The sequence below is a fragment of the Barbus barbus genome, assembly GCF_936440315.1.
Source record: "Barbus barbus genome assembly, chromosome: 27".
In the NCBI taxonomy this organism is placed as follows: domain Eukaryota; kingdom Metazoa; phylum Chordata; class Actinopteri; order Cypriniformes; family Cyprinidae; genus Barbus; species Barbus barbus.
In genome coordinates, this window is record NC_136755.1 from 8,314,831 (window position 1) to 8,322,929 (window position 8,099).

Below are 8,099 nucleotides of genomic sequence, written 5' to 3' on the forward strand. Positions count from 1 at the left end.
AAGTTTAAAAGCCAGCTCTATATGAATAGGAGAATGGATATTATAATTGTAAACAGTGTAAAACATTATTTGGTGAATTTCATCTCTATTGTGCATATATTTTCTAATAACTATAGTGTTGTATTTTTAGATGCATTGTGTACTTATTTATTTGAATATATTTTTTATTATTTACCTGATTTATTTACTGGTTTAACTTTTTTTTTTTTTTTTTTATACTGTTTTTCTTCTTGCGGCCCCCTGGAGTCAGTTTGAAAATGGCTGCACTAAGCCTTATGCTGATATTCCATTTGAAACATCACCATAATCACTAATCACTTCATTCTGAGGTACTGTTAGTGTAAGGTAATTTAAATAAGATTAATTTAAGAACACATGTCAAGTTATGATTTATACGGTAGGTAAATATACACTGTGTGACTTACTACGAAAAAATCTGACACATTTGTTGACATTTTAAAACATGACTGCTGATCTAGCAAATCAGATCTATCTGGTTTCCTGATAAACGGTTTTCCTACTGTTCGTGACAAAACACCTCCATCACTTATGCATTTATCACCCAGCATGACAAGACTGTAGGCTTTGGTGACATATTTGTGTGATCTATTACACATTCTGCTTTTAAACGCTCTGCTCTTCAACATCTCTTCCAAATTAAAGCACAGATGTATTCTGAATGATAATGAATTCGACAAATAATGAGATACAGTACATTACACCTAATTCTTACTGGATGAGCTGTATTAGTATTAAAAGCTGCAGTAAAATTGCCAGAGCCGCTACAGCAGTAACTAAATTAACTAAATACTGTCAACATTAATAGTCTCCTCTACAGTATGTAGAAACTATGCCATGTGCTCAGTACAGGTTCACGTAGATCCAGACTAAAACAATGGGCAGGAAAAACCCATAATCAGTTATTACTGACAGTCACAGTCTTGAAAATATATGCGCTGGTACCTGATGAACATACTGTAAATGCACTGAATGTCCGGATAGTATGGATATAAACAATGAACTGTGAGACATTTGTGAATTGCAGCAAAAGTCTATGGCAGATAGATAAGAAAAGGCTGAAATAAAGTTAAATATAAATATTAAATGAAAACTTTAACTTAAAAAAGCTTACAGAAAAAAGAAATGTTGCCTTGGTTAAAGTTAAAGTTGAAATACTAAAATTACATCAAACAGAAATGAAAATGAAAGCTACAAATAAATAAATACATGAATAAAAAATGACAAAATGCACACAGCATAATTACTCAAACTTAAGCTAAACTACAATTAAAATGAACACTGCAAATATAAAAATAAAAATATAAAAATCTCTAACTCACATTTCACATTTACAAGTCAAAAATGAGTTAATTTAGACCTCATTTAGTACATTTGCAGCTCATCATGACTAAAATCTTTCCTCTTTTTTAGTGCACACAGGACATGATGCTCCCAGCTGAACGTTTATGGCATCACATCACTGACCTAAAGCAATGTTTTAATTATTTTTATTTGTGAAGATGGATGAACTTGACTTGATTAAACAGGCTCTCAAGTAAAGTTACTGTATAGAAAATAAATAAATAACAAAAAAATGTCAAAATATCACAGTCAAAAGCTAAAAAAAAAATACATGTGGAGACAATACACTTTCACTCAAGTCTGTTATATATGCACATTTTAGACCTTTGCAGATAGGGAGTAGGGAAAAGTTGAACATACAGCATTTGCTGCGCTGGTTCAGGTCAGTCCATGTACCGTCAGGGAGACACTTCCTGACCTTTGGTCCCACGATCACTCTGTTCCCTCTGCAGATATACTCGATTTCATAATCCACCGGCAGCACCTGAACACTGCGGATCTGCATTCAGACACAGAGAACACAGTTACAACTAATTATACGCTAATGCATACACAACCATCCAAAAGATAGATGTGAGTAAGATTATTTATTAATTTTAAAGAAGGAATTTCATACTTTATATTAAATTGAATACTAACTTTAATATCAAACTGATCAGAAGTGACAATAAAGACATTTATAATGTTACAAACGATTTGCGCTGAATGCTGACCTTTTTATTCATCAAAGAATCCTGAATAAATCTAACAGTCTCCACAAAAAATGTAAGCAGCACAACTATATTTTTAATAGTCAGAAATGTTTCTTGAGCAGCAAATCAGCATATTAAAATGATTTCTGAAACAATCATGTGACACTGAAGACTAGAGTAATGATGCTGAAAATTCAGCTTTGCATCACAGGAATAAAACCTTTTTATTATTTTATTATTATTATTTTAATAATATTTCACAATAATACTGTTTTTACTGAATTTTAATTCAAATAAATGCAGACTTGGTGAGCTTAAGAAACTTCTTTTAAAAACATTAAAAAAATCGTACTGACCTCATTGTTCAGCAGCAGTGAAACCTACACAGATATACATGTTTAATACAATAAATGACTAATAAATTAAATCTTCACACCTGTTCCTGTGTCAGACCCCTGTATCTGATTCCTCCATCTCTTGGTGGGCGAATGATAGCACAACCTGATGAAACAGATATGTAGATGATCAAAGATAATCATGCTTTCTAAAGGATTTCTTTCACATAATACACTGTAAAAAAAATAAAAAAAAAATAAAAAAAAAGTTAAGCCAACTTCAAATTTGAAGGCAACCAGCTTCAGCACATTTTTGAGTTTTGTTGTTTTACGTTTATACAACAAAAAGTTGAGAATCTCCTACAAAAATAATTTAAAATTTTAAGTTGGCTCGACTTTTCTTTTTTTCTTTTTTTCACAGTGTACTAACACATTCACAGAAATGCTATAAGCATTTATCACAAACCGCAACGCTCATGTTGTCCATTAGATAGCGCCCTCTCCTTTCTGAACATGTTGCTCTGCAATGTCGACAGCCATGATGGAAGCTCTTGTGTTGTGTGTGAGTCCTTTAATTGTAGCTACAACTCGCCAATCCTGCTATAGTGAAACTGGATGGCTTTATATATATTCACAAAAAAATTAATTGAACTACATTCACAGTGGCTTCACTAGCAGAGCACATTATAATCACAAACTACAAATGTGGCCCTATATAGTACTAGTAAACTCGAGCGCTAATTTTCCATTATATTTTAGTCATTCATGCCTCTAATCTGTGTAAATGTCTGGGTGTCCCCTGGGCTCACGGCTCTGCCGGAGATTTGCTGTCAGAATGAAAGAGCGGAGTAGCTGCAGCCTGTTATTACAGCCTGGTTCACCTACAGTGTCAGCAGCTAATTACAGTCATCGCCAAACCCAGGGCCCTGGGGCACGACAGACCAGCACGACTGCATGAGCTTGTGTGTTCACACGTGCATGTGTGTGTTACAGTCATTTTGTGTGTGAGGGTATTTTTAGGGACAAAAACATGAGCGGCATTATCAAAATCAAATGCTGCCACTGGCTTGCTGTTTGCAGCTTTGAGGAGACTCGAGAGTCGTTTGAAATGCCAAGCCTATACTGTCTGCACACAACATGTATTCTGGCATTTTGTGTGACTGACTGCACCTGTATTCAAGAAGACCACGTACACATTGATGCTAAATATGGCTGTCACTCCTCGACTGAATGCTTCATCCGGTTCTGTATGTGGAACAGGTCAGGATGGTCAACTATCTTCAACAACGGCGCTTTTAAGGTTTGATGGTTTTTTTAGTGTGATTTAAATGGAATGAATTTTGAGATGTGACTTCTCTTATTAACTGAAAGTATTAAAGCTAAAATAAAATAAAACAGAAAAACTCTTAAAACGGTTAAAAAAACATTTTTTATAAATTACAAAAATGAAATGCCTTTGCAAACAACTGAAACAAGTTTAAATAGTTTTTATTAAATTACTAACAAGAAGTAAATAAAAACTACTATCTGCAAAATAAATAATTTATATATCTATACATATAAAAAGCTAATAAAGTGCATACTGTAACAAAATAAAAAATAAAAAATTATGAAAGCTAATAAAAATGAATAGCATATACTGTAAAAATACTCAAATTAAAACTGAAACAAGCTCATTCAAAATATCAATAAAAACTGTATATAAATGTATCACATGTATATATAATAGATGTATACAAATGTCTCCGGCATATAAATATCAGCATATGCACCAAATTGCCTTTTTTTTTGCTCATATCGGGCTTCTGAATAAAAGCTTTTTTTAAAGCGCCAATAAACTTTCAACAAACATCTGACTGTTATTTCATGTCAGATTTTACAGGGTTAAAGTGCCAATGCAACATCTCACATTTGTATCACATTTCAAAACAATTACTATCAAACACCAATATTTGGTAACACTTTATTTTAGCAACGGAGAGAGAAACTAAAGAGAGAGGAGAGTGAAAATGCCCACAAACCACATATCATATGTCTGAGGATATAACATAGTGTCCTTGTTACACAGTACTTACTATATGTATAGTGAAGCCAGGAAATGATGCATAATTCAAAGGAACTAACCCTAAACCTATAGGAAGTCCACATATTTAATATATATACTCAGCATGTATTTGTGTAATTACACCATAGTGAGTTTGGTTACTGTAGACAACTGCATTATACAACTGAATTTCCTCCTAAACAAATGAGGAAGTAACAATCAAAATGTCATGAAATCTGTGAAATTAGTGATTTAAGTGCATAAACAAAACATGATACCTCTGTAGACTAATATGCCTCCATCGGTAGTCTTAATGTCATCAAAAATAATTAACACCAATCAGGTTAAACTGCTGACTCCCATGTTTATTTTTTACTACCTCTAGACACAAAACATTGCCAATAGCTATTGCCTTGTTCAGTTATCTAAACGTTGCAGTGTATATGTGCCTGACTTATAATGACAGATCAGGAGATATACTGTGACAAGGGATATTCCACAGGCTCTTATAGCTGTTCAACAGGCCATAGAACAGGACAATTATGCATGGGAGGATTATATACGTGAGGATTTATGTACTTATTATAGCTGTCAGACATCTAATAGTGTTGATATTGTGTTTCATTAGTCGTTCAGCTCAGGCAAAACAGACCAGCTAAGCCTGTAATATCTGAGATAGGAAGGATGCAATTAGAGCTGGATGGAGGAGACGTGAGAAAAAATTCAATTCTAGATGCTGACTGATGTGACCAGTGAATAAGACCTTTTTACACACCCGGAATATCAACACAATGCCAAGCAAACACAAACAAATAAAAACAAAGAGATGCACATAGAAACTGACACACAAATGCTCACACACACAATTAAAGTTGTGTGTTCTTTTCCAAAACAGTGCCGTCAACTAAAACGAAAACTATTAAATGTCATTCTCATTCATGGAAATAAAGCTGAAATAAAAGTAAATGTAAATATTCGATGAAAAACAAAATTTTTTTTTTTTACTGAAATAAGTAAAATAAAAAATAATAATTGAAGCTAAATAGAAATAAAACAAATAAAAATGTCCAAAGCATAAAAAAAGACTCATTATAATGGAAACATTAAAATTAAAGCTAATTTTAATTTAATCTATTAATAGATGTTATAGTACACTAAAATAACACTTATTTAGAACTGTTTTCACTTTATAAAAATACTGGAAACACTGCACTGAAATGTATAAAATGAGATAAGTCATACTGAATGTCGCATCTATTGTAAATCAATAGTGAAATTATGTTTTGCCTGAGTTTGCAGTTTGTTAATGTGAATGAGAGAAAAACTGCCTGCCACACAATCCTTCAAAAACAGTAAATAGACAATACATCTTACTATCTATTGTCCTTGCAGGCTGCATGCGACAACAAACATACAGCACGAGCAGTGTAGTCTGTTTGCGAACAAATAACCTGCTGGTTTAGGTTATTTTTAATAAATCAGTCAAAAACACTGAATCAGTCTCAAGACTTTTCAGTTTGAACCTAAAACTAAAGCTATTTAAAATTATTTTCAGCAATTGAAATAAGGTTAACAAAAACATTTTTTAAAAATTTAACTTAAAAACACAAACTCAGTTGAAGTAAAATGACTAAAACAGGGAAAAAAGAAGCTAAAAATATGGGAGTAACTTCCATTAAACTGTAAACAATCAGCAAAAGATTCGCTCTTCAAATGTAACAATTACAGCATCAGTGAGAAAACAAACCAAGAGACGTGAGGATTTCCAATTAATTATTCAAGGTTTATATAATTAATTAAATAAGGAAAGCAGACCACAAATGCGCAGTATATGTTGTATTTTTTCATGCTGTTACAGAAAGAAAAAATAATCAGGAGGAAAAGAATGCAACAGTGAAAAGCGCTCTTGCCATAGACATTCTTGTTATATCATGTCACATTAAAATACCAAGCATTACATTATTCTCCTGCCGTCTGAAAAATAGAACGTGAAGGAAAATTCAGTCAAACCGATGGATAAGGATGACTTGTAGTGCAACTTTATGATTTTAAATGATTTATTTCAGTCTTTTTAAGTGGGAACTTCCTCAAATTGAATAATGTAAAACAGAGTAGGCTGTAATATAAAAATTAATAGCAGTTTCAAAAATAAAAATGACAAAAGTACATAACAAAATGACTAATATGTAAACTTTTCAAATTCAAATATTAACAAATGCTACAATATGTAACCAATAAATAATATATAAACAATACTAAATAAATAATACTGAGATGAAGTCATATCAGTAGCGTAATAAAAGCTGTTTTATTTTACATGGAGAGGGTCACTTTATGGATGCCATTTTGAAACCACATGATCAAACTAAATAAATAGCTGTATTTCAATTTATTATTTGCAGTAACAGCTGACTGCAAATTTTAACAGTGACCAAACCAAAAACATATGCTTTTAGTGATGCATCCACATCACTAGGTGTCTGTATATGTTGGGCTGGAATTGGACTACTTTTATACTGCTGCCACAGAGTTTATTCTAACCGTGGGTTGAAGCGAAGTAAATGGAGAATTTGGAATGACAGAAAGCGAATTTGGAATGATTTTAATGCAAGTTGTATAGCCATTTCCCCCTGGAATGTGATTGGGCTAGTTTTGAGTACCAATTAGGCTGGTTTTGTTGCATTCACCTGGCAACCCTGAAAGGAAGCTGAGTGGACTTTTAATAATGAATATATATGTGACCCTGGACCACAAAACCAGTCATAAGTAACACGAGTATATTTGTAGCAATAGCTAACAATACATTGTATGGGTCAAAATGATACATTTTTCTTGTATGCCAAAAATCATTAGGATATTAAGTAAAGATCATGTTTCATGAAGACATTTTGTAAATTTCCTTCCGTAAATATATCAAAATTTAATTTTTCATTAGTAATATGCATTGCTAAGAACTTCATTTGGACAACTTTTACAAATGAAAACTATTAATGCACATGAAACAAGCATTGATTAAAAGTTACATAAATCCACATATTATAAGAGCACACACATACAGTACACACCAAAGCTCTCACACACAGACTTCAGCTCTCTCCATTACCTGCGGTCATATTACATGAGGCCACGGCAAGGGAAGAAAACCCGAGGAGAAGTGACCGAATAAACGAGAGGGCCATTCTTCCACCTGCAGATTGAGAGAAAGAGAGAGGCATTATCAGAGGAGGAATTGAGTGAGTGTGAAAATAGAGGGTGGAGAGTGATTGTTTAAGGGTGTGAGAGGGGTTCCTGAAGGAGGAGAGGATAGGAGGAAATACAGCAGGAGAAAGGAAAGGGGTGGGGGTTGAGAGAAGAAGGCATGGGGTGAGGAGAGAAGCAGAAGGGCGGCGAGGAACAGATCAGAAACAGCACTTGTGGACAGACGGCCCTTTTGAAATCTCTGAACAGCTGATCTCCTCTTCGAGATTCACAGTTAGTCTACCACGACCGACCAAATGAGTCACTCGCAGCAGGGTGCCTTCCCTTACTCAGCCTACAGATCTGCTTAATATCTGCATCAAGGTGCGAGCACTGCCCAGCCTTCCCCATCAATATTCCCTTTCCGCCTAGCTGCTTTCTGACTCAGACACGCCAACAAGCGCCACGGTCTGTGTAGATGGGGGAGGA

General features: G+C 33.8%; 1 protein-coding gene across 1 annotated transcript in view; it reads right to left on the reverse strand.

Annotated features, from left to right (window-relative positions):
- Positions 1-2,550, reverse strand: part of LOC306846965 (gamma-aminobutyric acid type B receptor subunit 1-like) — an 81,683-nt gene extending 79,133 nt beyond the window's left edge. Inside the window, exons 1-2 of the mRNA XM_079380696.1 lie at positions 2,491-2,550; positions 1,723-1,861 (exon numbers count right to left, since the gene is read on the reverse strand). The gene's annotated coding sequence lies outside the window, so the exon portion shown is untranslated. The remainder of the gene's footprint in view (positions 1-1,722; positions 1,862-2,490) is intronic.
- Positions 2,551-8,099: the final 5,549 nt, after the last annotated feature.